This window comes from Taudactylus pleione, unplaced genomic scaffold (assembly GCF_031769625.1).
Source record: "Taudactylus pleione unplaced genomic scaffold, aTauple2 ptg000524l, whole genome shotgun sequence".
NCBI classification, from domain to species: domain Eukaryota; kingdom Metazoa; phylum Chordata; class Amphibia; order Anura; family Myobatrachidae; genus Taudactylus; species Taudactylus pleione.
Window position 1 is genome coordinate 1,410,825 of NW_028284926.1, and position 22,074 is coordinate 1,432,898.

The window sequence follows — 22,074 nt, forward strand, 5'->3', positions numbered from 1 at the left end:
TAAAATCCCATTTTGGAACATTTGTCACAGTCGTTTATTTTCAGGTAGTATGCATGTTGTTGTTTATTTGTTGGTAAAAAAAAGAAAAATTAAAAAAAAATAACACATTGGAAACTTAACACTCAAAAACTACCTTATTACATATGTTTGATTAACTAGATGATTTGAAAAAATTACCTGAAAAACCGTGCCACAACTTCATCACGTATGGCCCCCTCAGACACTCTTCTCTGACCAACCTCGGGGGGGCCATCCTCTGGCTGCATTGGGACACCACTCCTTATGGCGATGTTGTGAAATATCCCACACAGGACCACAATTTTGGAAACCATAGCCGGCAAATACATGAGGTCGCCACCAGAGTGGTGGATGCATCTAAATCGGCCTTTTAAAAGGCCAATGCAGCGCTCCACCACCTGCCTGGTGGCAGTAAGTGCAGAATTATATTGACTTTGTGGCCCTGGTGTAGGAACCAAATAAGGAGTGAGCAGCCAGGGCATGCAAGGGTAACCACTGTCTCCTGTGAAAATAAAATAAACATCAGTACAATTTCTAAGTCAACAGTGTTTGCTTTTAAAATTAAGGGTACCACTTACCCAGAAGCCATGCATCACCAGCTTGTAGGTTGTTTAATTTGTGCCAGAGCCCTGATTACCTAATGACAAAAGAATCATGTGCACTTCCGGAAAATTTGGCATTCAGGGACAGGATCTGGAGGGAGGCATCACATACCACCATTACATTCATTGAATGGAAATGCTTTCGGTTCCTAAATATTGCCTCCAGCACTGCTGGAGGCTGAAGTGGTATGTGAGTGCCATCCACAACCCCTATGATGTGTGGGAAGCCTGCAATTTCGAAAAAAAATTTGCTTAACCACATTAAGGGACCCCATATCCAATGGCATATTAATAAAATGATGGAGGTGCTTAAATATGGCATCCATTACAGCCCTCAGGATCCTTGAAAAGGAGGATTGGGAAATTCCGGCCACTATGTCTACTGTGGTCTGGAAGGATCCTGAGGCACAAAAATGTAACACCGACATTAATTGCGTAAGTGGTGGTATTGCTGTTGGATTGTTAATATGCCTTTCAAGATCACTCTCTATTAATGAAAGAGTGTCTAGGATGATTTTGGGTAGTAGGCGGTAACGCCTTAACAACACATCATCAGGCATTCCAAAAAGGGTGACACGTGTTCGAAATATCTGGGGCCTTGCACGCCTACGAGGCCTACGCCTAGGAGGATGTCCAGGTTGGTCAGGGTCTGGGACCATCGCCACTATAATTCGCCCAACATCAATCTGAAATGTTAGGCAATGTAGTTATGATTTAGAAATGTAAGAATGTTAAAATATACTTAACTTTTTATCATATAAAGAAGAATCTAACAGGGTTGGGCAGTGACATCTTGTAGTAAACCTACGATATTGAATTTGTAAAGAAATTAAAATTATTATTTAAAAAAAACAAGACAGGCTAAGCCCAAAAAAACAAGAATGCATGCACTATACAGATGATGTTGAGTTATTCTTGGATTCTACAGTAAAATAGTAATGTACGCTTAACCCACAGACAGGAGATGGCCAAACTATACGACACATGTAAAAATTAATGCTTAATGGTACGCTTAACCCACAGACAGGAGATGGCCAAACTATACGCCACATGTAAAAATTAACGCTTAATGGTACACTTTACCCACAGACAGGAGATGGCCAAACTATACGCCACATGTAAAAATTAACGCTTAATGGTGCGCTTAACCCACAGACAGGAGATGGCCAAACTATACGCCACATGTAAAAATTAACGCTTAATGGTGCGTTTAACCCACAGACAGGAGATGGCCAAACTATACGCCACATGTAAAAATTAACGCTTAATGGTGCGTTTAACCCACAGACAGGAGATGGCCAAACTATACACCACATGTAAAAATTAACGCTTAATGGTACGCTTAACCCACAGACAGGAGATGGCCAAACTATACGCCACATGTAAAAATGAACGCTTAATGGTGTGCTTAACCCACAGACAGGAGATGGCCAAACTATACGCCACATGTAAAAATTAACGCTTAATGGTACGCTTAACCCACAGATAGGAGATGGCCAAAATATACGCAATACATTTACAAAAAAAATAAATAAAAAAATGGCATTGCAAAACCAACATGTTTTTAGGTACACCAATCTGCACAGCGTGACCCCTAAAAAATCCAAAAAAAATGTACATAAATAAAGGGTTATAATATAGAAAAAAAATCACTTACCACACACAGATGAACAGACCAAAATAATCGAAATCCAAAAGAGCAAACGATAAAAATCAAAAAACTACATAAAAGCAAAGTAAACACGTATTAACATTTAAAAATGTAAAATTATTACCAAGTTATAATAGACCCAAATTAAAAATTTAAAACTTACCTCCAAAAATAAAAAAAAACTTTTACCAAAAAAAATGCAAATATGCTAAAAAACAAATCTCTAAACAGCACACTCCAAACTCTCTGCCCAAGACCACGACTACAACTCCAAATCCAACTCCAAACTCCAAAAAACTCCAAACAACCCACCCCGAAAGAAGGCCACAAAAAAGCCTTAAATACCCTTAAGTTTCCCGCTCAAATCAATAACGCACAATAGATGCCCCCGCATAATGCACACGCATCTATAAAAACGTCACGAGAGCCCACAATGGGTCTGCTGAATTCAATTGTCTCATCATGACCACTGAACAGCAGCAAAGCCAAAATCCTGGAACTCACAGTAAGTACCTCAAAAAATAAAGTTTAAAAATAAAATAACAAATAGACAAATAATGTTTATTTTTTAACTTTTTGAAATGTGTTGAGACTGAGAATGAGGAGGCTGCAGGGCCTAGTACCCAGGCCAGGGCGAAACGTAAAAGGCAGCCAAAATTCACAAGAAAGGAGATGGAGGCTTTGGTGCAAATGTGCATCGATAACCTGACATAGGCACCCCGAAATATGGGTGCAACACAGAGATGGAAAATGTGGGAGGAAATAGCCGGTGCTGTCAATGGGGTTGGTGACTTTGTCCATTCAACCAAAGAGGTCAAACGCCAGTACGTAAATGCTGTAACCTATTTCAAAAGTTTATTTTTAAAATTTAAAATCTAAGCCTACATTTTTTAATAACAGATGGAGCGACTTCAAATATCACCTAAAACAAAAATTGGCAGATAGGGCTAGGCATGCAGGGGGGACAGAGGGTGGGCCAACCCCTGTGTTTACAGATTTGGAGGAGCTGGCACAGGGGTGTGTGCAGGAAGAAGAGGTGTTTGGCATGTCCAACATGGACACAGACATGCCAGACTTTGCGGCTCCACATGTTGCCGCAGGTAAAATTTATGCTAATTGTTTTAAAAAATGTAAAAAGTAAAGTTTCAAATGTACTAATTTTTTGTTTTTTAAAATCTTTTCCACACAGTCACAGAAGAGGACGAGTCTGCTCCAGAGGTGAGCTTTGGCCGCAGTAGATCTGCTGGCTCTGCAGGGGAGGAAGCAGTATATCTGGCTGGGGACCCAGTGGCAGACAGTCCAGGGCATTCCCCCTCGCTGGCAGTGGCCCTCCTCACAGATCTCAAAGAAAAAACGGATAAGAACACCGAGATTCTGATGAGGATGGATGCCAATCTGCTACGGGTGGCGGACGCCCTGGAGGAAAATGCTGCGGCTAATGTGAGAATAGCAAATGCCCTGGAGCAGCTCGTCCGCCTGCGCATGTTGGAGCAACCCTCCCTTCCTGCCGGAACATCAGGGCCCTCCACCTCTGGTGCAACATCGGCCATCCCTCAAAATGTGCCTAGCCCTATGCCTAGGCCAGAGGAAACAACATCTACCTCTGGCCAGGCCAGGCGCAGGAGCACACGGACAAAATCATGCTCCCTCCAACACCAGGCCAAGTGGACGAAAAGGCGTTGACAGCACTGGCTAATTTCCAAAAAATCCATCTGTGTATGCCCCATATTTGTGCACCCCAAAACCTCCCTCTCCTTTCTTGTGATTTTTTTTATTTTTCTTATTTTTTATTTGTGCAATTGACACTAATTTCCTTTTTGGCTGCCAAACAAAGAAAACATGTTAAAATTGTATTAATAAATTATTTTCTGCAAATGAAAAAATTAAAACCAAAAATTTCTTTGAAATTTCATTATCAACTTGGTAAAAGGGACTGCAACAAACATACTTAAATACATGACAAAGGTCATATACTAAAAAAATTGCTTCCAAAAAAACCCATAAGGTAACAGGTAAGTAAGCAATAACACAAGCTAAGCAATTAGTAGGTGATTGTCTTTGTGTATTTAAACCAAAAAAGAAAAAAAAACATTTATTAGGTGATTGGTGTTGTGCTATAAAAAAAACTAAGGAAATGTGACAACAACATGCGTACGAAATATAGAAAATAAAACAAGCACATTTCAAATAAGATTATAACAAGTGAAACATTTATTAGGTGATTGCTGTTGTGATTTCCAAACCTACAAACAAATAGGATCACAACATGCGTTCCAAATTTAGCTAATAAATCAGGGCCATTGCAAAAAACAGTATAACAAGTGATCCAATTATTAGGTGATTGGTCTTATGCCTTATTAAGGAGAATAGCAAATCATCGATTCGCTAAGGGAGCTACGAAGAGACCATCGTCTTTGCGAGATCCAATACCCTGCCACAAGCTGAACGAGCACTCATAATGGAAACTGGATCACACAGTGACGTATCACAACTTCTGTTCACATATTGCGCTCGCACAAGATAATAAATGTACGCCCAAAAAACGGCTTGACACGCCTGCGTTTTCACATCTCCACCCCCGTCACCACCCATAAACGGACCATTCTGTCAATCAAATTACATAGGTCACTTCCTGCTCGCTGTGTAAAAATGACCGCAAAGATACGGCCGCACATGTGCAGTGATAGCTGGACGCATGCGTGGTTGGAAAACATTGAATGCGTACGAGCGAACCTCCGCTTTCGTCCGGGTCTGAATCAGGCCCTTAGTTTAATCATATGTGATTGTACTAATTTCTCCCTGTGTGTGTACCGTTGAGTGCTATAAGAAGAGAAAAGCATTGGTTACAGAACTTAAATGACACTACTTTACCTCTACTATCAATAGCAAACATGATGCAACAGTTTGTTGATGCTTTGAATACAAGGAACATATTTTTCTTATATCCGCCTATGTATGGGAACATCACATTTGATCCAACATAGATAGTTTGCATCTGCTCAGCGTGGGGAGTCAGGAGACCATCTGCTGAGCATAGGCATCTTGCTGGGACGTAATGTGTGAGAATAACTTTGGGAAATTGTTCCCTAACATTTTTCTAACTGAAAAGTATATAATCCCTGCTCACAACGCTCCCAAAAACCACATGTCCACAAAACTCCTATAAATCACCTACCCACAAGACTCCCATAAACCACCAACTCAAAAAACTCCCATAAACCATTGTTGTTTATAAAGATGGTGGCCTTGCACGTCTTTATTGCTTAAGTACACTAAAAAGCTGCACAATAATCTACAACACCTTGTTCCTTTAAAAGATAGAGGGCAGCCCTATTAAGGTTATGGGCATTGAAGGCTCTATCATCGATGGCCGATGGTCTTAAATCATGGGCACAATGGCTGAGTGCACAGACCTACAACATTGGGTCACCGCTACGATGTTCCTCAACATCGGGCAACCACCATTATCTATGCCAACAATACTTGCCATAAGCCGTAGACCATTAATGGTTGCAAAACCATTGCTGGTCGATGGACATCGCTATATCTAGGTTTCCATGACTTACCTGTTGTTTGTGAGCTTGTTGCAGCTCTGTCTCAACCAATCAAATATTTTCAAATGCGGTGTGGCTTTAGGAATTACTTTTCACTTAGGACATAATAGAGTACTGAAACTGTGCTATACTCCCCTTAGTCCCCTACAATGCATGATATCCCAGCATGCATTGCATTTGTAGAAATAAGTGGAGGGCTGGTATGAAATGCACATGTAAATTGTGGAACAAGCTTGGGCCGAAACTTTGGAAACAAATCATGAAGCAAAACGTATGGCAAACCTATAGTCACAAACAGGTAATGGTTTAAGGCAGATTGCAGGAAACATAGGGGGTATATTTATTTACTAAGAGGTGAATTTTGTTTTTTGGTGGGATTGTGGTATTTTCATCGCAATGATTTTTCAAGACCAAAAATGCCACATCGCCTAAATTCAGAGCCAGCCCTAGGGCTTGAAGTCTAGGCCTGTAGTGGAAAAACTGGGGAGATTTTCCACTAACCAGCCTGTCATGACCAGGGTATCTCTCCCCAGGAGCCTGCTGTGCTTACCAGTGCGGACGCTGTGGTGTGGACCTTCTGGCGGGGGAGCTGGTACTTGGAGACTGTAGATAGGTGCGTGCAGGGGTTTGATGTCGGTGGTTCCTGCTGGCAGGGGTATGGCTATCGGCATCACCATGCTGCGGGTGTCTGGCCGTGGCCATTTTGACTCAGGGCATGTGACATAGTGGGCCTATTCTGATGCATCAGGTGATCTCTCCCAGCCACTCACGCTCTGCTGCTGGGTACTTAATGGGATTTGGAGTTCCCTGTAGTTGCCAGTGCAACATGTTTCACTGCTTGCTGTGAGAGAGCTCCCTGTGCTCCTAAGCCTTGTTCCTGCTCCGGTACTACCTCTGCCTCCTGTCAGCTAATCGGCTGCCACTGATCTCCCAGCATCACTCTGACCAGTCCCACAGCCTCCAGTCCGGTGGTGACTTCCCGGTCTCCCACAGGTTACCCACTCCTGTGTTCTGAACCTGTCATTAAGCAGCCATTCTACAGGATATCTGAATATCTCATCCAGCCATTCTACAGGATATCAGGATATCTCGTTCAGCCATTCTACAGGATATCAGAATATTTCATTCAGCCATTCTACAGGATATCAGGCTATCTCGTTCAGCCATTCTACAGGATATCAGGATATCTCGTTCAGCCATTCTACAGGTTATCAGGATATTTCATGCAGCCATTCTACAGGATATCAGGATCATTCGGCCATATTCACATAATTTCTGGATTTCACTTCAAACATCTCTGCCACCTTTCTGGACATTGACTTTGTTCTCTCCCACTACAGTTACCTATCATCCACATACCCCGGTTCTAAGTTTATTTTCACTGGGACTCTAGTTACTATCTGTATATTTTCATGTCTACTAATATCCATATTAAACAACCAACATTCCAATTTAAATCTGTCCCTGTTTCCACTCCTGGTTCCACCCAGGGTCCACAAAAATTCCAGTCCGTAACACAGCCCTGGTATTGCTCTAAAAACCATTTCACATTAAATTGCTAATCTTAGCTCCACCCTCCACTGTAATATGCTAATAGCAGCTTTTAACAGCAGGGGTGGAGCCACGAGGACATTTAAACCCTGGCCCTACTGAAAAATGCAGCTAATAGCGGATTTGCACTGCATAGGCGGGGCCATGATTATGCAAATGCGGCACTACGTCCCCTCCACATGGAAGTGAATTGCCCCATCCGGGGCATTATGGAAGTGGTGGACACACTGAGAGGAGACCTGCAGTGTGAGGTCTTTATGTAATAATTATTATGACAGTTATTATTACATAAAATAATGTATTATTGTATGTAATAATAACTAGCCTGTTGTGGCAATGCTATATATATATATATATATATATATATACAGTATATATAAAAATAAGAACACAATGGGCACGATTCAATTCAACGTAAACTGAATAGCACCATGAAGGAGCCCCCGTAGCTATTCAATTCAGAGCGCTGTTAAGCCCGACTAGGGATTTCTTCTCGCATCCCTCCTGGTGTGCGAGCTGAAATTCGACAAAACTACAGGTGCGATGCTGTTTTCTGCCCTTAGCGCCACGGAAACAGCATCACGCCTGGCAGTTTAGTCGGAGAATGCCAGTTCTCACGACTAAACACCATGTTTAAGGCGCGAGGGGCGGGAGAACTGGCATTCTAAATAAAGAAAAACAGCGCGCTGAATTGAATAGCTCCGAGAGCTTCTTCCCAGCGCTATTCAATTTGAGTTGAATTGAATCGTGCCCATTGTTTTTTAATGGCATTGAAAACATACATGGCTGCACTAGCGGATTTTAGCAAACTGCAAATGCACTGTAGCGGACATACATACATATATTTGCATATCTCCGGGGAATGCTTAGTTGAACAGCTTTCACCCGTCTCTCTCCATACGTAAAATGGGCATTTGTGGGTGCCATCTGGACAGGCACATGTGCACAGTGGATGCCTGTTTCAGTCGGAGCTCTTGCTTCCAGCATGGGGCAGGTATGAGTGCCAATACTGATGATCAGTGTCAGAGTGGGGCATGAAGGGTCCACAGGGGGTATGCAGAGGTAGGGGCCCCTATTTAAGGGTTGTCACCATCCACAAGCCATGGGCCTGCTCCACCAAGTAACTGGCACTCTCATAGAGTAACAATGTATTTATAGAGTGCATGGTTTTGAACTTAAAGGAAAGGAAGGCACTGTCAAGCAGTGGGACCCACCAGGGATTTCCCCTGTCCCCCACTGGGCCAGTCTGACCCTGCAACTGATGATGGCTGTGCTAGCAGGTGGAAAACAGTGGGTGGGGTGCAATGCATGAAGACGTGTATGTACCGACATCGGCATTACGTCAGCAAAAATGTCCGCATTCCAAATGTGGCCGTGTATGAAGCAATTTTTGCAGGTAGGGAGGAGAGAGAATAAAAATATTATTTTACTTAGACAGTAATAACACAGAGACGAGAATAATTCTCATATTCCAAAGACTGAGGATGCGTATGAGCAGTTCTTTAATAGCTGTGCCATTTTCTACACCACATCACCAGGAAATGTATTAATAAAAATGAACTTTGTGAGCTAAGTGAACCCTGAATCAAATATTTTTGGATGATGGCTGTAATTACAGTTAAACGCTTCTGGCAATTATGCCGTGAAACCCAATCTGGAAGATTCTCACTACAATCTTTAAAGACTGGACTTGAAGAGTTTGCCGATTCTGTTCAATCCTTGCAGTGTCTGCCACATCATGCATCAGGGTAACACTCCAAGCCTACTTGTGTATGATATGAATTAGTGGTATTCTACTTTTTGTCTCAGTTACTGGAACTCGGATGAACCTGAACACATGCTTTGCGCTCGTCTGTTTTATAACAAGACAATAAAGCGAATTCTCTTAACGTTACGGGGTAAGGTTGAATACCAGGGAGTATTGTGCCTTTTAAGTATTTATCATATTGAAATGGTCCAAGATTACGCTTTGCTGGAAACAAAATAAATAGAAACCAAAAGTATGACTAAGTTAATAAAATGTAACACACGCACCCTTGTATGTGTCAAAAGCAGTGATGTGAGGTGAGGTGAGGCAGGTGAGGCAGGTGAGGCAGAGCCTTTCCTGTCATACTTAGGTATACTCCAAAGGTTTGACTATAAAAATGATAAGAATAAATTAAAGAAAATATTATAAATATATTCTTTGTATCATTTTTATAGTCAAAACTGGAGTAAAAAGTGTTTGGCAGGTGAGGCACTGCCTCCACTGTGTACCTTTCCACACAATCCCTGATCAAAACTCACCAAATTTCCAGCACTATAAACTGCTGCACCTTTGTATAATGCCCACATGAACCCCCGGGTTTATAATATGTATGTGTAATCTGGCTCTGATACTAGCCAGTGCCTCCCCAGCCATTTATCTCACCGCACGTCACTGGTCAAAAGATATTCTGATCACATTTTGTTAATGGATTTCTTAAATACAGATATTGCCTGACAATTGCTCAGTTTTCCCTGCAATATCGCCTCTTTGTGGTAGGGGGTTGACCTACCGCTTCACCGGGATAGCCTCTGTAATAGTTTTATTATTTGTTTATTTATTTCCAGTTATTTATATAGCGCACACATTTTCCGCAGCGCTTTACAGAGAATATCTTACCATTCACATCAGTCCCTGCCCCAGTGGAGCTTACACTCTATATTCCCTACCACATGCGCACACACATACACACTAGGGGTAATTTTTGTTGGGAGCCAATCGGCCTACCAGTATATTTTTGGAGTGTGGGAGGAAACCGGAGTACCCAGAGGAAACTCATGCAAGCACGGGGAGAATATACAAACTCCGCAGAGGTAAGGCCGTGGTGGGAATGGAACCCATGACCTCAGTGGTGTGAGGCAGTAATGCTAACCATTACACCGTCTGTGCTGCCCTCAGCACAGTTATCCTGTATGAGTCAAACTTGGGATTTCAGTTACATTACACATTAGTCATTGGCAGGAAGGCGTAGCCAGGTGTTGTGCGTATCGTGTTAGAAATACTGGATTGTGTTCTTTTTGCAGTGGCAGGACACCTATGCGGTGGTGAGTAGATGAGATGAAGAAAAAAAAATATGGAACACCCGCTGATCACGGGTCATGCCCTTAGCACCCTGCACTATCCGGGGCCCCCGTGCATGTGTACTGGCTGTACCCTACTGATGGCGGTCCTGCTTCCACACATTGCCTATATATGAGCTTCTTTAAGCAGAAATCCCCATTGAAGGATCCCTCTTCTTCCCCTTGCGCTTGTGCATGTGCAGGCCGATGGGCGCTCATGAGCAATAGGACTACCAGGTCAAAAACCCGAAAGTCCTCTCATCGCAAGGGACAGCTTTTATCGGAAGAGCTGTCCTGGGCATAAGTACTCATGCATGCTGGTGTTTGTAAACACCAGCATGCATGCGATAAGGGGTGGGATGTACCACATAGTATATGACTCAATGGTATGTAATGGATTTCAGCCCAATACGAGTCCACAACAGATGACGGCCATTGACCCTAGAGCTCTCTCACTTGCCACTGCAAAGACAGGAAGATGAAAAGTCACACACATATTCGGTGGTTCTGTAAAATGAGAGATGTCTTTCTTCCAGAGATTGGGACTGACAAACGATTTGAACTTGCATAATCGTAAGAATTCTATTCAGTCACTTCAGAATGAAATTGTCAGGATGCAGCCTGGGGTCGGCCACTACTCACCTCCGTGCCGGCGTCCTTGTGCTTCGGTGTTCAGTCGCTGGAAGTGAAGGTGAGTAGTGACTGAGTATTCACCCCGGGGTCTGCTACGGCTTCCATGCGCGCGTCCTGGTTCCCGGGGTGGCAGGCATGGGAGCAGCCATGTTGGTCCAATTCACCTGACTAGTATTCCCCAATGGTAGTCCTGCGGTCAATCAGCTGATCCTCTGATCCAATGACCAGCCACTTAATGGTATTTAAGTCTGACTCCAGGAACGGGAAACTGCTGTTCAATTTTGCTGTTCCAGTGATTGTTACACTTTCCATTGTTTTCCACGAAGTATCTCCAGTGTGTTGTTTCAGCCCTCACACTGACTTCCAGTGTTACTTGTATTAGCTCCCATGCTAATTCTCAGTGTGTTACTTTAGCTCTCTCACAGAACTCCAGTGTTTCATGTAACAGCTCCTGTGTTGTCTATTAGTGTGCTGCTTAGCTCTCAGCCTGACTCTTTGTTACATGTGTCAGCCTTCAAGCTGATTACTAATTTAGCTGTCAAGCTGCAACCCTGTGCTTAGTTCTCCTTACATTTCTCAGTACAAACTTGCGACTGGATCCCTACCAATTCTCAGGGTATTCCTGTGTCTACATTTCTCAGTGCAACTCTGCGATTAGCATCCCTATCAACTCTCAAGGCAGGTATCCACTACCCTACTGTGAAAGACTGAACGATAACGATATCGTTATCGCTCAGTCGTTCACTAAACTGCACACACCCACATGGAATGATTAATTGTTCAGTGCAGGCACCCTCCCTCATCGCCGAACATGGTCAACCTGATGATATTGTTAGGTTGACCAGCATGTTCTACCAATTAGTGTATTCCTGTGTCTACATTTCTCAGTGCAACTCTGCGATTGGATCCTTACCAATTCTCAGTGTAGTCCTGTGTCTACATTTCTCAGTGCAACTCTGTGATTGGATCCTTACCAATTCTTAGTTTATTCCTGTCTACATTTCTCAGTGCAACTCTGCGATTGGATTCCTATCAACTCTCAGTGTATTCCTGTGTCTACATTTCTCAGTGCAGCTCTGCGATTGGGGGGCCTATTCATTAAACGTAAAAATTCAATGGAGATAATTAGCTTTAGAACTCTCATGGAGAGATATTTTTTTTTTCTAATCTGTCATGAGGTCTGCTGGGAAACCACATGACAGACCAGCAGGACGGAGCCGGAGGCTGCTGCGCGGACAGGTAAGTCGGGGGAGGGGAAGGTGAGCGGAGGGGGGAGGGGGGGGGTCAGGGGGGGTACGAAACTTACCGCATCTGTAGGCAGTGCTGCGCATGCGCTGGTTTTACAGATGTAACAGCGCATGCGCAGCACTGTTTCCAGATGCGATAAGGTAGTGTAGAGAGGGAAAAGTATCTATTTCCCGAAAAGCTGTCATTGCAAAAATGACAGCTTTTCGGAATAGATACTTATGGAGAGGTGGAATGATGAATTCCACCTATAATTAGCTAGAACTCCATGAGAGTTCTAAAGCTAATTATCTCCATTGAATTTTTACGTTTAATGAATAGGCCCCTATAGGTGGAATTCATCATTCCACCTCTCCATAAGTATCTATTCCGAAAAGCTGTCATTTTTGCGATGACAGCTTTTCGGGAAATAGATACTTTTCCCTGCCTACACTACCATATCGCATCTGGAAACAGTGCTGCGCATGCGCTGTTACATCTGTAACACCATCACATGCGCAGCACTGCCTACAGATGCGGTAAGTTTCGTACCCTCCCTGATCCCCCCCCACCCCCCTCCGCTCACCTTCCCCCCCCCCCGACTTACTTGTCCGCGCAGCAGCCTCCGGCTCCGTCCTGCTGGTCTGTCATGTGGTTTCCCAGCAGACCACATGACAGATTAGAAAAAAAAAAAAATTTTCTTTTTCTAAACTTTCTTGTGCTCTGCTGGGGAGCACACATGACAGACCAGCCTCCGAAGCCTGAGGACGGAGCAGAGCGCCGGAGGGACTCGTCGGGGGACCTGCACACGCGGATACAGGTAAGTGGATTCTGCTATTCGCCACCTCACAGTGGTGAATAGTAACTGCATCAAATTCCGAAAATTTATAATTTTCGGAATTTGATGAATACCATAATTTCCACATCCCCATACTAATGTATGGGGAGTGTGGAAATTAACGCAGGGGAACTTAGCAAGGAGATATCTGTGATATCTCCTGTGTTAAGTCTGTTCATGAATACCAAAATAACGTTATTTAAGGAAAATGTCCTTAAAAACGTTATTTTAGTGTTGATGAATAGGCCCCTGGATTCCTATCAACTCTCAGTGTATTCCTGTGTCTAAATAGAGAAATCTATTTCCCAGGAAATTTAAGTAGTTATTACAAAAGAAAGAACCCCCTATTTATTGATTTGAATCTTATATAGATTTGAATATATATCAGGGGGTGCTACCACAGATAATATGATACAACTACAAGCAAGAGAGGAAAGATCTGTATAATGGGAAGATTAGTCCTTAATACCCCCATCTTAACCTGATTGTTAGGACAGGCTAAAGGTTTAGGAGAAAGGAACACACAGCAATTATTCATAAAATTTAGAAAATGTATTTGAACCCCAGAAAAAAAAAACATATAAGAGTCACTTTCAGTTCATGGCCCAGTTATAATCATGGAATCCACAACTAAGCTAAAACTAAGCAAGGGCATTTATCTGTATTTGTTTTCCATCTGTAGTTGAATCATTCACCCTTAGTTCCTGCTTTGTTGGAGAGCCAGATGCAGAGAAGTGCACGTACCGCTCATTCCCAACTGGAATACGGAAAGTCCAATGGATGATATGTGAACTGTGACCAGGAACATGTTCCTGTCTGGGCACTGGATATGTGGGGGTCTTCTTGGCCTCAACAGTGTACTCGTGCCAGCGATAGAGCATTCAGACATGGGGAGAGATTTATCAACCATTGTAAAGATGAACAAATGTAGAAGATGCTCATTGCAACCAACCAGCTGCTACTGTAGCTGTCATTCATCCAGCACATTCTATAATATGACAGCTAGAAGCTGGGAGACTGGTAAGAGCACCTTCTCCACATGTTCTTTTACTGTATGAAGGTTTGATACCTCTCCCCCCAGTGATCCCTCAATCACACCTATGTTTGCACCCAGATTATTTATTTATTTATTACCAGTTATTTATACAGCGCACACATATTCCGCAGCGCTTTACAGAGAGAACATTTGACCATTCACATCAGTCCCTGCCCCAGTGGAGCTCACACTCTATATTCCCTACCACATGCGCACACACACAGGTTAATTTTTGTGGGGAACCAATTAACCTACCAGTATATTTTTGGAGTGTGGGAGGAAACCGGAGTACCCGGAGGAAACCCACGCAAGCACAGGGAGAATATACAAACTCCACACAGTTAGGGCCATGGTGGTAATTGAACCCATGACCTCATTGCTGTGAGGCAGTAAAACAAGCCATTACACCATCTGTGCTGCCCACAGATGGCTCTTAAAGACACCAAACCTGGGTTGGCCAAACAGTCAGAGGCAAAGAGCCAAAAAATATCTTAAGGCATGTCAAAGGGCCGAGATCATGTGGGCGCGAGTGCAAATAAAGGGGCATGACCTTGTGCCAGCTAGGCCACGCCCTTGGTATAATGTTTGTAGGAGCGTGGTCGTGTGTCACATCCCCGTTTTTAGCTGGTGGGGGAGTTATTTGGATGACATTTGTTTGAACAGCAGCAATTATGTGTGGGTATTAAATATTTTCAATTGGGTATTAATAATTATATACGCCCTGGATAATTGAGATATAAGTGACACCAGGAAGCACAGTCTTTTGGCTTTCATTTCTATTTTGACTAGAGATGAGCGGTTCGGATTCTGTGGAATCCGAACCGCTCCGAACATTGGGGATCCGAGTCCACCCGAACCCTGTTCGGGTGTTCACCGCCTGACTCGGATCCCCGTTCGGGGCCGAACGGCGGCCGCCTGATGTCGGATTCTCACTAGAGAATCCGACATCAGGTCTCCTCGTGTGTAGGGCAGAGCGCAGTGATAGCGCTCTGCCCTACACAGACACACAGCCGCCAGCGGCAGCTGTGTGTTTGTTACAGCAGCCAATGAGAGTCACACAGACTCTCATTGGCTGCTGCACGGAGGGAGCCGGCTGGAGCTCACACATGAGCTCCGTCTTCCGGCTCCCTCCTCAGCGTGTGACAGAGCGGACGGCGCGGGAGCGGGGATACAGGTAAGTTTTTTTTTGTTTTTTTTTTACTTGTCAAAGGTCCGAGGGCGCTACTGGGGGGGGGGGTCTGCACTACTGGGGGGGTCTGCTACTGGGGGGGGGGCTATACTACTGGGGGGGCCATACTACAGAGGGGCCTGCTACTGGGGGGGCTATACTACTGGGGGGGGTCTGCACTACTGGGGGGGGGTCTGCTACTGGGGGAGGCAATACTACTGGGGGGGCCATACTACAGAGGGGCCTGCTACTGGGGGGGGCTATACTACTGGGGGGGGGTCTGCTACTGGGGGGGCCATACTACTGGGGGGGATCTGCACTATTGGGGGGCCATACTACAGAGGGGCCTGCTACTGGGTGGGGGGCTATACTACTGGGGGGGTCTGCACTACTGGGGGGGGTCTGCTACTGGGCAGGGCTATACTACTGGGGGGGCCATACTACAGAGGGGCCTGCTACTGGGGGGGGCTATACTACTGGGGGGGTCTGCTACTGGGAGGGCCATACTACTGAGGGGCCTGCTACTGGGGGGGGCCATACTACTGGGGGGGCCTACTACAGGGGGGGCCATACTACAGGGGGGGCCCATACTACAGGGGGGGCTACTACTGGAGCAGCCTACTACTGGGGGGGCCTGCTACTGGGGCAGCCTACTACTGGGGGAGCCATACTACTGGGGGGCATACTACTGGGTGGCATGCTAATGGGGGGCATACTACTGGGGGGCCTGCTAATGGGGGACATACTACTGGGGGGGCCTGCTAATGGGGGGCATACTACTGGGGAGCATTCAACTGGGGGCACTGCATAGTGGACCGTACTACTAAGGGGACTGCATAGGGGGCACCACTGCTGGGGGACATTGTGTAAGGGACACCGCTACTGTGGGCATTGTGTAAAAGGGTCACTACTGTGGGCATTGTGTAAAAGGGGCACTACTGTGTGTCGTAACATAAATAAGAGACACTACTTTATGGTGTAATGTGAATCAGGCCCTATGTGCGGTGTAATGCTAATAAGATTGTGCACTGTGACTCCTAGGGCCGTAGCCCACTTTGTAAACAAGTACTGTGACTCTGCTGGCCGTACCCCACTGGGTGGGTGCACTACTTTTCATTTCTGCCACTGCTGTGTGGCAATGTGTCATAATGTGCTTTATACTGTGGTGTCTGTGTCGTTGTGCCGCTGCTTTGTCGCTTAGTAACCAGTCAGCTCACTGCAACCTTTGGCCAATAATGTTGAAAACAATATTATAAGCTGTGATATGGTCTAAATTGACTGGAAATTAATGTTATTGAGGTTAATAATACTCTAGGATGAAAAAAAAGACCAATTTATGTGATTTTAGCTTTTTTTGTCAATTTTTGTAAAAAAATCCAAATCCAAATCCAAATCCAAATCCAAAGCCAGTCACCGCAGTTTGGCAAATCCAAATCCAAATCCAAAGCCGGACGACGAATTAGAACCAAATCCAAATCCAAATCCGGCAAAAATGGTCCGGCGCACATCCCTAATTTTGACACCTCTAGCCCCCTTCTGTTTCTCCAGCCCAGCCCCAGCCTCAGACAGCCAGCCCCACACTTACCTACTACTTCTTGTTGCTCCTCGGTCCTCACACACCACGGCTCCTCTCTTTATCGGTATCGCAACGTGATGTCATGACGTCACGTGCGCCGACGCCCGGGGCACCAAAGGAAAAAAAAGCTTTATTGCAGGCATTTTCATCACAACACTGTTGATAGGAGCCAGTGCTGGGTAGTCAGCAAGATAGCAGATGGGCCCCCGTCTCTGTCTGGACCCTGGACTCCAGTCCCAGCAGCCCTCCTCCCAGATGGTGGCCCTGGTCAGGAGAGCCGTGTCAGCAGAACAGAAGAGCCACGGGTTGTCCACCGCTGCACCAGACAATCACTAATTAGCAAAGCTGCACATATCTAATCAATAAAAGTGTTTGCTGCACAATGTGGGTCAGATGGTGCTTTGGATCATTTTAGATGCTTGGTTGAACAGATCTGCAGTTTGGTGCAGGGCCTGTACCCCAGGTGGGGGAGATGAGGAGCACCTGTTTCCTCTCTCATCGCGGGCAGATGCTACACCTGTAACATATTACTTGCTGTGTAAAGCTCACTGCAACATGGCAAATTATGTTTTATCTGTTTGCACTTAGCTTTAGTTTTGCAAAAGTCTTGAAGACCTTATAAGAGTTTCTATCTAACGCACAGTACAGTGTGGCCTGTAAAGGCCCGGACTCATGGTCACATATAGGGTCTGATTCAGCTTGGGATGTAGTTGCTATCTATTTTGGTAATACAGCAAGAGGCATCCTGCCTCCTGCATGCATTACTGATCCGAGATGCATCCAAGGACGCAGCATAGGATTATCTGTGATCTTATCGACCGGCAAGCCGGGCCATTGCAGTCAGCTAACGGAGATACTGGCTCACACCATTGATCACACATCAGTTGCAGCACCGATGTTCTGAGCAATCAAAACTAAGGGCCTGATTCAGAGCCGGACGCTCTTTGAGAGCGCTCGTTCTGAATCAGGGCGTTCCTTTTATTTTTTAAAGACGGCCTCCTGGCCGCTCGCAAAGCTGTGGGTGACCACCCACAGCTTATGTGAGCGGCCAGGTGACGGTCGCGATGGTCTTGACCATCGCGACCATCGGGCTTGCGACGAGACCCTTGTGGTAGGGTCTCTTGGCCCACAAGCCCCAGTGAGCTTCTGGCTCTAATAGAGCCGGAAGCTCACCATGGACATCACTTGTGATGTCAGTGGGGCTGCCCCCAAACGGCATGCGTCCCTTCGGGAACGCCTCCGTTTGGCAAGCCACCCCCCCCAACCCGCCTACCAATCGGGGCGAGCTGTCGATCAGCATCGACAGCCGCCCCTTTTGGATGCGAGCGCCGGAGCGAGTGATTTCTTGCTCGCTCCGGGGCTTGCGCACGCGCAGGGCGCAAGTCGCGAGTATGCACTTCCTAACAATCGACCCGCGAGCGGGTCTGAATCAGGCCCTAAGCCACTGGAGCCACAATCACTGCGTTGAATTCGCAGTCACGTGCACAGACACGCCCCCAAAACATTTGCGACCCACCTGCGTATGAATTGCCACCTCCTCCAAACCCATTACCTCTCACAAACGCTACCTGCCTGTCCAAATCCTCATTGCAACCACCGACGGTAATGAGACTTGGAGCATGTGCACACTATAGGCAAGCGCATTGTAAAAATAAAAACGGACGACTGCACAAACATTGCGTCTGCCTCTGAATCATACCTACAGGTGTTTCCAGGACGATTTATCCAGTGATCCTTCACATATGAATTGAAAGGTATAATGAAAACTATGGTTTATATTATATTATTTTTCTGTCATGTGAATTCAGGCCCTCATTCAGAGCCGCTCGTTAGCGGCAGTACGCTCGTTCCGAGCGATGTTTGCACATCTGCGCATGCGTACGGTTTTTAGTACGCATGCGCGAACCAGTCAGTGCGGCCGAAAATCGTTTGTACGCTATATAGCGAGTGCCTGCTATTTTGAGTGACAGAATGAGGCGTATGTGGGTGGTAACAGGGGATGGTGCTTGAAAATGGGGAGTGGAGATCCGAACGCAGGCGTGCTTAAAGGTCAAAACGGGCGTTTTATGGGTGTGTATATTTAAAACAGCAGCGTCATTGACCACGTCACTGGGTTATTTTAGAGCCAGAACTGCTCGCAAATTTGTGGTAGCAAACACCAACCACAAGAATAGCGAGCAGTTCATACGCTGGTCGATGTACTCGATTAATCTAATAAATAGCGGACATGACGTAGGATGCGAGCGGCCAGGGGGCGTTTTTAACAAATAAACGAGCGTATGTTTTGCACGCTCGTTCAGACTTAGAGGTGTGAACAGACTGCAATGTGCGTACGGAACATTTGAATAGCCACCCCTTGTTTTTAAACGAACGACCGCAAATAGCGAACGGCTCTGAATCAGGCCCTCAATGTCTTGGTATATTATATTGCTGTCATTTCATCTGTTGTAAATTCCTGACCTTTCAGCGCCATCCTGTAGCTTTTTCCCTGTGTATTGTATGACATTTAGAGGACATAGCAAATTCCCCTTATTGGGCTGCAGAACATTCAGGAGAACCTCTTTGGTTACTGAACCAGTGTCCCTCTGGGCGCCAGTGACGTCTTTCTTCTCATTTATCACTAACCCTGATTCTTACTCTATATGACACTTTGCTCCTGATTCAGAGCCGCTCGCAAGATGCGATCGCTCGCTGGCAAAACGGGGCCGGATATTTAAATGAAGCGCTCTCACTGCATCGCGTAAGGACGCCCACTATGTTTAACGGGCTACAGCAAAGTGCGCTCGCAAATGTCTGACGATGCCCCCTTGCCACTCGCAACACACGTCATCTCCGGGAAATGAAGGATTAATCGAGACCATCATGAGCCATCGGAGCTGCTCGCAGCCCATGGGGTTGCCTAAACCCGTCGCAAGCACGGCGATCAGCGCTGGCTGAAATACATGCAGGTGATGTGTACAATGACGCTACTTTGCTGATTATGCACACCCTTTAAATGCTGTTTTGGCGGCCAGACACGCCTGCGTTCGCACAACCACTCCCCAGTATACAAGCACCTTCCCCTGTTACCACCCACAAACGGCGCTATCTGTCACTCAAAGCAGCGACCTGATAGTGGCTTACGAGCTACCAAAATCAGATCGCTACGAATGGCTTGCGCACGCGCAATGCAAATTATGCGCATGCGCAGATGGGAGAAAATCGCTCAGAGCGAGCGATCGCGCCTTAGCGAGCGGGTCTGAATCAGGTCCTTTGCTCCTGATTCAGAGCCGGCTGCAATAATGATGATCACGTAGTTGAGCGATTTTTTTTTTTTTTGCTTCTCTGTGTGAGCAAAAATCTCTAACACTCCTACATCGAGCACCATCGGATGCGATCACAGCGCTTGAGGTTGACTATACCTGGCCGCAAGCACTGTGATCAGTTCAGTGTGAAATACAACCAGGTGACGTGTACTATGACGCAGCCTTTTAATATGCACGCCTCTGAAACGGCGTTGAAACACTCAGGCACGCCTGCGTTCGCACCTCCGCTACCCCGTTTCTAGTGGCCACAAACGGTCTCTCCCGTCACTCACACTGCTGGGCAGTCTACGCGCAACGAGCGAACGCCTTTTGATCTTTCGCAGTGGTTTGCGCACGTGCATTGCCATGCATACGTATGCGCAGATTGCAACTATCGGTCAGCTACAAGCGTTCGCATCCTAGCGAGCGGGTCTGTATCAGCTCCAGAGATACTGCAGTGATAAATAACACACTTATATATATACACACTTAAATAAGCTAAATATAAAAGAAAGGTAAAGAGATATAGAAGTTTTCTTTAAACCTATTATGTCAGAAGCTCATTAACAACTGCCGGGGCACTCGTGGAATCGGTTCCCCTCCATACAGTGGCCATTCATTTCCCTTCCTTTAGCCCACGACACCATCTTTCGTGCCAGAGTCTTTACTATCTTCTGCCCCAGCAGGATCTTTACGAAGCTTGAACAGTAGCCAGCTGCAGGGATTCCCTGGGGGGGGTCTGTTCTGGGTGCAGAGTGTGTGTGGGGCCCCCTTTGGCTCTGGGGCCCGTTTGCACTGCACAACCTGCTTCCATTGTAGATACACCGCCGCAAGTGTTTTTGTAATTAGGCCGGGTACACTTTAAGTGATACATATCGGACAATATGCCGTTTTGAGGCAAACTGGAATGACATATCATCCATATCGTTCAGTGTGTACACTCAATCGCGAGCTCACGTACGTCGTCAGAGGGGTCGTCTCATCTGATGTACTGCATGCATACGCTGACGACGGCATGCTGGTGAATGGGGGATGGCGTTGGGTCGGCTAGGATATACGTGGTTCTGATATCTGCCTAGCCTAAGCCTCTTTCCTCACTACACCATTATACAGTACAAGATTCTATTGTCCGGTATGATACGGAGCGGTATGTAGTCAAAAGGTCGACAATAGCATAATGTCGGTAACACAATGTCGACAGTTATTATGTCGACCCTGTTAAAATTCCATTAGGCATTTCTTCGACAGTCTCAGAATGTCAACAGGTGAGATGTCAATTTCGGCAGAATGTCAGTATTAGGCTGAGGGCGGGAGGGTTACAGTTGGGCTGTGGAGGGAGGTGAGGGTTAGGCAGCGAAGGGGGGGCGGTTAGGGTTAGGCACTAGAGGGTGGGTTAGGTGTAGGGATTAGGGATAGTGCTAGGGGAGAAATACTCCCCCAAACAACAGAAGATCGGAGGTCTGACCCGGAAGTCACAGTCATATGAACGCCGGGATCCGTAAGATGTCGCTGCAGCCATTGGGAGCAGGTAAGTGACCCCTGGGTCACCATGGAGGATATGTCGACATTCTAACATGGCGACATTTCTTCACTGCCTACGTGATGAATGTTGACTTATCATGCACAACACATACAGCGCAGTCCCCTTAAATGCTCTAATGCCAGCTGACTCCCTTGTGCCAGTCAAGTACTGAGTAAGCAATTTTGTATTAAATCTGCCTAAGTTAACTTTTTGAATTGCATCTTAAATACATTGGCAGCTCCTGGAGCCCAGAGGTTCATCTGACAGATTATTTCTCCATTTCTGGTTTGTAATGAAAAAAAAAAAACTTGTAAAAGCAAACAATAAATTTCC